Raw genomic sequence first — 9,077 nt, 5'->3', positions numbered from 1 at the left:
AAACTTAAGCTAACTTCATGCATTATATTCATATACTGAGACTATGATATTTTTATGAGTAATACCACAGTCACAATCTATTTTATAATATTTGTAGGGGCATTGGGCCTAGTAATTTACCAAGGATAGCCCAACGAGGTCTTTTGGGCTAGAAACCCTAAACCGAAGACATTAAAATGATCTTGGAGTATCTGAAGGGATCTCATAAAGAAATGTCAAGTAAAGATATGATAAACGAATGACCAATTATGTCCGAGGAGTATATTTGTCCTCGGATTGTTAATCTGAGGACATAGGACGAGAAGTTTAGTATCCCCGGGATATGTTATAAAGAATCCTACGGCTACGAGAATACACGGTACACGTGGAGGACAATAGAAAGGGCGGGGGAATATCTAAGGTAAAGCTGCTACCACCGCCCATACATTAAAAGCTATGTAAATTGATATATTGACTTCATGGATGGAAGGATGGGATGTGAGCATGAAGTTTGGAACTTGGTCCCTGACTCCAGCGGGTTTTAGGGAAGGATTGATGGGACAAGTATCCAAAACCAGCATTACAACCATGAGGTGGAGGACGATGAAGAGGAGAAAAAGAAGTATAAATGAAGGAGAAGTCCTACGAAGAAAGGGAAAGGCTTTTTCAGGAAGAAAAAGAGCCAATAGTATATGATAATCAATATTTGTATCCAAACTTAAGGAAATACTATTATAAACTATCCTCGGATTTCGTCCGAGGAGGAATTCTCAGTCTTACTCTTGCAAACAACTCTTTAATTTGTCCCATTGGGCCCAAAGCCTGTTCTTTCCCTTATTTTCTAAACCATCTTTGAAATCTAGATTACAAACCCATCATCTACAAATTTATTGTAAAGAAAGGCCTTTCAAGCCCATCTCCCTTCAGTCATAGTTTGAGAATTTGAATTGTGTCCTTACAATTGGCGCCGTCTGTGGAGAATTAGTCTTTAAGGAAGTTTAGAACATCATGGTAGGATCAGGACCACAACGCAGCGCGGAGTCCGTAGGCTCCCAGCTTAAGGATCACTCCTTGCATCCTGATCACGGAGAGAATCGGGAACGTAGTGTACATACTACACACACCATCAGAAGTGCAAGTCATTCGCAAGGAGGAAGCAGAGTTCCTTATGAAAGAAATGCCAGGGCCATGCAGAAGGAGATCGACGGCCTAAAGAGGAGATTGCGTCACGAGAGGCGAAGGGGAACTCCTCCGGTCTCTGACCCCTCTTCGGAAGGATCCGAGGATGACAATTACGGGCAGAGATCCAGAACTCCCTAGGTGAATCTTTCTCTTTCGAAGAAGACAATCTGCATGGGAGGCGTGGCAGAGACTACCCCTCTAGGGGCTTGGGAAATGACGCAATGGGAAGAGCGTTACACCAAATCTCTAGGTCACCCTTCATGCGCAGATTGGAGGAAAGGAGGTTACCTCGGCGCTTCACACAACCGGCCTTCACTATTTACAATGGTCGGACGGATCCTGTGGAGCACGTAAGCCATTTCAGCTAGAGAATGGCAGTGCATTCCAGGAATGAAACTTTGATATGCAAGATCTTTCCTTCTAGCCTGGGGCCCATGGCCATGAGATGGTTTGACGGCTTAAGGGCAGGCTCCATTGATTCTTTCAAAGAGCTTACTAGAGCATTTGGTTCTCGCTTTATCACGTGTAGTAGAGTTCCTCGACCATTAGATTATTTATTATCCATGGCTATGAGGAAAGGGGAAACCCTGAAAACGTATTCGAACGGGTATTGGGAAATGTTCAACGAGATTGACGGGGACTTCGATGATGTGGCAATAAGGACCTTCAAGGTCGGCCTACCGACGAAGCATGACTTGAGGAAGTCCTTAACGAAGAAACCTGTTAGAAGTGTGCGTCGACTGATGGATCGCATGGACGAGTACAAAAGGGTTGAGGAAGATCAGTAGCAGGGAAAAGGCAAAGTGAAGGTTATCCCACAAGAAATGAGGGATTTCAGGTCGGACAGATACAACAACAATAGGCCTACACGGGATTTTTCTAGGCAGGCTGGTCACATACCCCCACAAGTGGTCAACACCGTCTTCAGAGAACCAGTACAGCAGCTGTTGAAGAAAATAAGACATGAGCCTTTTTTCAAATGGCCAAATAAAATGGCAGGGGATCCTTTGAGACGCAACCAAAATCTCCATCGCCATTATCACCAGGAGAGGGGTCATACCACTGAGGATTGTCGCACTTTGTGGAATCATTTGGAACAATTGGTTAAGGAGGGAAAGCTGAAGCAGTTCCTGTACCAACCTAATGGGCGAGGAAACCAATCAGGAGTAGCAAACCACGACGGCCCTTCGTCGAGACCTCCTCTAGGTACTATCAATGTCATTTTTGCAGCACCTGGAAGGACTGGCTCAACTCCTTTCAGGGTAATGTCAGTGGCTCGAACATTGGCCAAAGAGTCACGGGATCAGCCGAAGAGGATTAAGGTAAGCATCCTACCAGTCCTAAGTTTCTCTAAAAAGGACAAGATGAGGACTATCCAGCCTCATGATGATGCCTTAGTGGTAACCCTCAGAATAGGGAACTATGATGTAAAGAGAGTAATGGTTAATAAGGCAGTGGCGCAGATATCATGTACCCTGACCTATTTAGAGGCTTGAATTTAAGGGTTGAAGATCTTATGGCATATGACTCACCCTTGATAAGCTTCGAAGGGAGAGCTGTCGTTCCGAAGGGACAAATTAGACTGCCTGTGCAATCAAGTCCGGAGGTGGTAGACGTAGATTTCATCGTGGTCGATGCTTATTCTCCTTATACGGCTATTGTAGCGAGACCTTGGCTGCATGCGTTAGGGGCTGTTTCCTCAACCTTGCATGTCAAAGTTAAATTTCATTCTGGAGACCAGGTGTTGGAGTTACTTGGGAGTCAATCTGTGGCTTGACAGTGTGTCACGGCTGCAATTCTGCGTCGACCAGAGCCAGAGTCCCCGGCCTCAGCTAACGGAGTAGCATAGCAATCAAAGTCTCTTGCCGCAGCCGAGGTAGATGAAGCGGCATGTGAAGAATTGGAGAAAGTTCACATAGACAATGACCCTGAGAAGTTCTTTCAGGTTGGAGTTCAATTGCCACAGGAAGAGAAGACGGAGCTGATTTTATTTTTAAGGAAAAATATGGATGTATTTGCTTGGAATGCGTATAAAGCCCCTGGGGTTGATTCGAGCTTCATATGTCATCATTTAAAGGTCAATCCAGCTACAATACAAAGGAGGCAACCACCTCGAAGGTCCTCCAAAGTACATTCCGAAGCCGTAAAAGAGGAAGTGCTCAAACTCAAAAAAGCAGGTGCTATCAAAGAAGTGTTTTATCCTGAATGGTTAGCCCATACGGTGGTGGTGAAAAAGAAGAATGGGAAGTAGAGAGTTTGTGTAGGCTTCACAGATTTAAACAAGGCTTGTCCGAAGGACTCATTCCCAATGCCTCAGATTGATCAATTGGTTGACGCTACTGTTGGACATCCTCGGATGAGTTTTCTTGATGCTTTCCAGGATTATCATCAGATACCTTTGGCTGTTGAGGATCAGGAGAAGACTGCATTCGTCACTCCTACGGGAAATTATCATTATAAGGTAATTCCCTTTGGTTTGAAAAACGCAGGGGCTACCTACCAAAGGATGATGTCGAGAATGTTTGAGGCACAACTAGGAAAAACTATTGAGGTATACGTGGATGATATGGTGGTAAAAAGTAAGGAAGTTTGCGCGCATCTGGAAGATCTGGGCAACACTTTTCAAAAGCTAAGAGAGTATAAATTGCGGCTCAATCCCTCTAAATGCTCTTTTGGTGTGGGATCGGGCAAGTTTCTAGGTTATATGGTGACTCACCGAGGGATTCAAATAAATCTTGCTCAAGTTAAGGCGATAAACAACTTACACCCACCTCGGAATCTTAAGGAAGTGCAGAGGCTAACAGGTATGACCGCTGCTCTCAACCGTTTTATATCTCGATCCGCCGACAGATGCATACCTTTCTTTTAGTTGTTGAATAAATGGAAGGGCTATGAATGGACCGAGGAGTGCACGGTGGCTTTCCAGCAGCTTAAAGAGTATCTCTCGCAACCGCCTATTATGTCTCGTCTAGAAGTTGATGAAATTCTGTTTGCATATATTGCAGTGGCAAACCATGCAGTTAGTTTGGTTCTTATCCGAGATGATAATAAAATCCAGAGACCGGTTTACTATGTAAGCAAGTCTCTACAGGAGGCTGAGCTGAGTTATTTGTCACTGGAGAAAGCTATCTTGGCAGTAGTCCATGCTACACGAAGACTTCCCCATTACTTCCAATCTCATACGATTATTGTCCTTACACAATTTCCTCTTAAATCGATTTTGCGAAGCGCGGATTATATGGGAAGAATTGCCAAATGGGGAACTGTCTTAGGAGCTTTTGACATCAAATATATGCCTCGCACCTTTATAAAAGGGCTGGTCATCGCGGATCTTGTGGTATAATTTGCTGAGCCTTCGTTGGAAGACTATAATGAAGAATCAGGCATGGGTAAAAAATCAGTAGGCATGATTTCATGCAAAGAGCCTCCATTATGGAAAGTGCATGTGGACGGAGCAGCAAATCAAAAGGGATCTGGTATAGGGCTAGTTTTGATGTCCCCGGAGGGAATTATTTTTGAGAAATCTTTGAGATTGGGATTCTCGGCCACCAACAACGAAGCAGAGTATGAGGCCGTCCTCGTAGGGATGAACATGGTTCATCAAATGGAAGGGAAGACGGTGCAAATGTTCTCAGATTCACTATTGGTGGTAGGCCAAGTAGAAGGGAAGCTAGAAGCAAGAGATTCCAGAATGCAAGCATACCTAACCAAGGTCAGGTGTATGCATTCTAAATTTACGTCTTTTTTACTATTACATGTATCCAGATGTGGCAATACCCATGCCAACTCATTAGCCACACTCGCAACGTCCTCGGCACAAGGTCTACCATGAGTTATCCTTGTTGAAGATCTGTTGAAACCCGTAGGGACGGTTGGTAACTCCACTCAAACTCTTCAAATTAGGACAGGGCCTAGTTGGATGGATCAGATAATAACATTTCTCAAGAATGACATCCTGCCTGGAGAAAAGGCCGAAGCAGACAAAGTTCGCAGAAAGGCCACTCGTTTCTGGTTATCCAAGGACCAGAAATTGTACAAACGCTCCTTTTCGGGACCATATTTGTTATGTATGCACCCCAAGGCAACGGAGCTACTTTTGGAAGAGTTACACAAAGGGATTTGCGGAAGTCACACAGGGGGAAGGTCTTTAGCTCACAGAGCCCTTAGTCAGGGCTATTGGTGGCCAAATATGCAGAGGGAGGCGCAGGATTATGCGAAGAAGTGCGACCAATGTTAAAGATTCGCTCCAAATATACATCAACCAGGAGGAGTCCTTAATCCTCTATCTAGCCCTTGGCCTTTTGCTCAATGGGGCTTAGACATTGTTGGACCCTTCCCCAAAGCAACAGGAAACAGGCGATGGCTCCTCGTCGGAACGAATTACTTCACCAAATGGGTTGAAGCCGAACCATTATCAAATATCAGAGACATGGAAGCAAAAAAGTTTGTATGGAAAAATATCGTTACCAGGTTCGGCATCCCTCATACTCTCATTTCAGATAATGGTTTACAATTTGATAGCAAAGCCTTTTGAAAATACTGCTGTGATCTGGGCATCACGAATAGATATTCCACTCCGGCTTATCCGCAAGGAAATGGGCAAGCCGAGGCTGTCAACAAGGTAATAGTGAGTGGACTCAAAAAGAGGTTGGGGGACGCTAAGGGGAGGTGGGTAGAAGAACTGCCACATGTCTTATGGACGTATCGAACTACACCACGAAGATCCACAGGTGAAACACTCTTCGCCATGACTTATGGAGCCGAGGCAGTAATACCCTTGAAAACTAGGTTCCCAACCCTGAAGAAAAGCTCTTTCGTTCCAGATAGCAATGATGATCTATTGAGGAGAAATTTGGACTTAATTGAGGAATGACGGGAGAACATCATGGTTCAACTAGCTTATTATCAACATAAGCTAAAAAAGGGGTATGATTCTCACGTAAAGCTTCAACCTCTTGGACCTGGCGACTTGGTATTAAGGAAAGTTTTGGGCACAACAAAGAACCCAGCTTGGGGAAAATTGGGGCCCAACTGGGAAGGACCTTATCGTATTACTTCGGTCGCATGAATAGGGGCCTACAATCTGGAAGATTTGGACGAACGTGTTGTACAATGTCCCTGGAATGTAAATAATCTACGAATGTATTATTATTAAATAAAAGGCAGTTCGGCCGTTTTTTTTGTTAAAACTACATTGTATTCATTGTCTTCGTTCATTTAAATATCAAACTGAAGCTTGGTATGCCTGGATCCTCGGACCACATACTCGTCTAAATTGATATTTTTTACCAAGTGTTAAACAGAACCTCAGTTATGTCTGGTCCTCGGATCATCTACTTTGGGAAAATTAACATTTCAGTTGTTTCATTTAAATATCAAACTGAAGCTTGGTATGCCTGGCTCCTCGGACCACATACCTCGTCTAAATTGATATTTTTTTACCAAGTGTTAAACAGAACCTCAGTTATGTCTGGTCCTCGGATCATCTACTTTGGGAAAATTAACATTTCAGTTGTTTCATTTAAATATCAAACTGAAGCTTGGTATGCCTGGCTCCTCGGACCACATACCTCGTCTAAATTGATATTTTTTACCAAGTGTTAAACAGAACCTCAGTTATGTCTGGTCCTCGGATCATCTACTGTGGGAAAATTAACATTTCAGTTGTTTCATTTAAATATCAAACTGAAGCTTGGTATGCCTGGATCCTCGGACCACATACCTCGTCTAAATTGATATTTTTTACCAAGTGTTAAATAGAACCTCAGTTATGTCTGGTCCTCGGATCATCTACTTTTGAAAAATTAACATTTCAGTTGTTTCATTTAAATATCAAACTGAAGCTTGGTATGCCTGGATCCTCGGACCACATACCTCGTCTAAATTGATATTTTTTACCAAGTGTTAAACAGAACCTAAGTTATGTCTGGTCCTCGGATCATCTACTTTGGGAAAATTAACATTTCAGTTGTTTCATTTAAATATCAAACTGAAGCTTGGTATGCCTGGATCCTCGGACCACATACCTCGTCTAAATTGATATTTTTTACCAAGTGTTAAACAGAACATAAGTTATGTCTGGTCCTCGGATCATCTACTTTGGGAAAATTAACATTTCAGTTGCTTCATTTAAATATCAAACTGAAGCTTGGTATGCCTGGATCCTAGGACCACATACCTCGTCTAAATTGATATTTTTTACCAAGTGTTAAACAGAACCTCAGTTATGTCTGGTCCTCGGATCATCTACTTTGGGAAAATTAACATTTCAGTTGTTTCATTTAAATATCAAACTGAAGCTTGATATGCCTGGATCCTCGGACCACATACCTGGTCTAAATTGATATTCTTTACCAAAGTGTTAAATCAGTTATTGTCTAGTCCTCGGATCATTTACTTTGGAAAAATTAACATTTCTTTTCTTTTTGTTAAAGTATCAAGGCTTTGCATGCCTAGGTCAATAGAAGTCCAAAATGAAGAATTAATTACTTAAAGTCTCTCTGACATAATGATAAACGGATAAGAAATCCATGAGCATCACTTAATGCAGTTCTTGGCATGTTAAGCCTGCCTAGAGTATCAATTTCGATCCAGGTTATGGCTTTAATTTAAGTTAGAGCAAAAAGATAGTACTTTTGGAGTGATATGGTTAAAACAAAACAAAAAGGGGAGAAGCCATCTAATAAGGAAAGTAACATTTGCACTTATATTAGATTCAAATATACTAGATTCAAATAGTACTTGCGAAATTACACTTAAAAAAAAAAAAAAACTACGGAGAAGCAGTCACGGTTTAAGCTTAATCTTCAGAGGGCCTTTAGGGTCTTGAAGAGGTGGAGGCTGCACTAGAGACTCATCGGCAATTCCTTTGCCTTTAGGATCATCCTTCAAAGTTATTGGATTAGCTTGATCGCCCAGCTCATCCTTTGAAGATTCCTGAAGGTCACTTGAAGGCTGTATGTCTTTTAGTGCCTTTTCTTGTACTAGATCAACTTGCTTGAGGGTATCTTCAGGAAGAGTTAAGTCTTCAGCCAAATCGCCTCTTTTATCCTCAGATGATACCTGGGCAGCTTCAGGAATGGTAGAAGCTCGAATTGCAGGAGGATAGTAGACACTCTCTGCTTTCCAAAGAATGGAAGAGGCATCAACCCCAGCTTGGGAAAGTGCCTCATGCCACACTTGGAGGCAGTAATGCCTACATACCTCGGGAACCTGAGCTTTGAAAGTTTCGGTGATCTCCTTCACACCTATATCATAACCGTCTTGTTCAGCTTGGTCCCTTGAGATCTCGGCCTCTTCTTTTGCTTTCTCAGCCTTTTTCTTCTCCTCAAGGGCTTCCTCTTTGCCATCGATGGCCTCCTCTTTGACCCTCTCAGACTCGTTCAGATCTTTCTTGAGATCCTCGATGAGCCTTCGTGCTGCTAAGAGGTTATCGTCGGCTTGACGGAGCATTAGGCGCTGATCCTCGGCCTGTTTAGTCTTTGTTTTTAGATCAGCCTCTAAGCCTGCCTTATCACTCTCTGCCTTAGCCAATTTTGTTGAGATCTCCTGCAGTTTCTTCTTGTGAAGGTCTGAAATCTTTTGGGCGGTTTCACGCCTGGATTCCTCGGCCCTCAGAGATTTATAGGAGCTGATGGCAATCTCTTCTGCTCTATGGGCAGATTGAACGGCCTGCGAACGAAACATATAAAACTTAGACATATATGTATAAAAAAAAAATATATATATATATATATAATAAAAATAATAGCCCAGGTTTTAAAGGAAAAAACTCACCATTGCAAGCTCCTTCTTCAAAGTCATAAAAACGTTGTGGTCCCTTTTCTTTCTAAGCTCACCCATGTCCTCGGGGAGTAACAGCGCCTGCTCCAATGCATCTGCGATACATGCAGCTGTCCCTTCATTGGAGTTCCTGA

Source organism: Castanea sativa, chromosome 1, assembly GCF_040712315.1.
Source record: "Castanea sativa cultivar Marrone di Chiusa Pesio chromosome 1, ASM4071231v1".
NCBI lineage: Eukaryota > Viridiplantae > Streptophyta > Magnoliopsida > Fagales > Fagaceae > Castanea > Castanea sativa.
The sequence above is the reverse complement of the archived record's forward strand: the minus strand, read 5'-3'. Positions refer to the sequence as shown.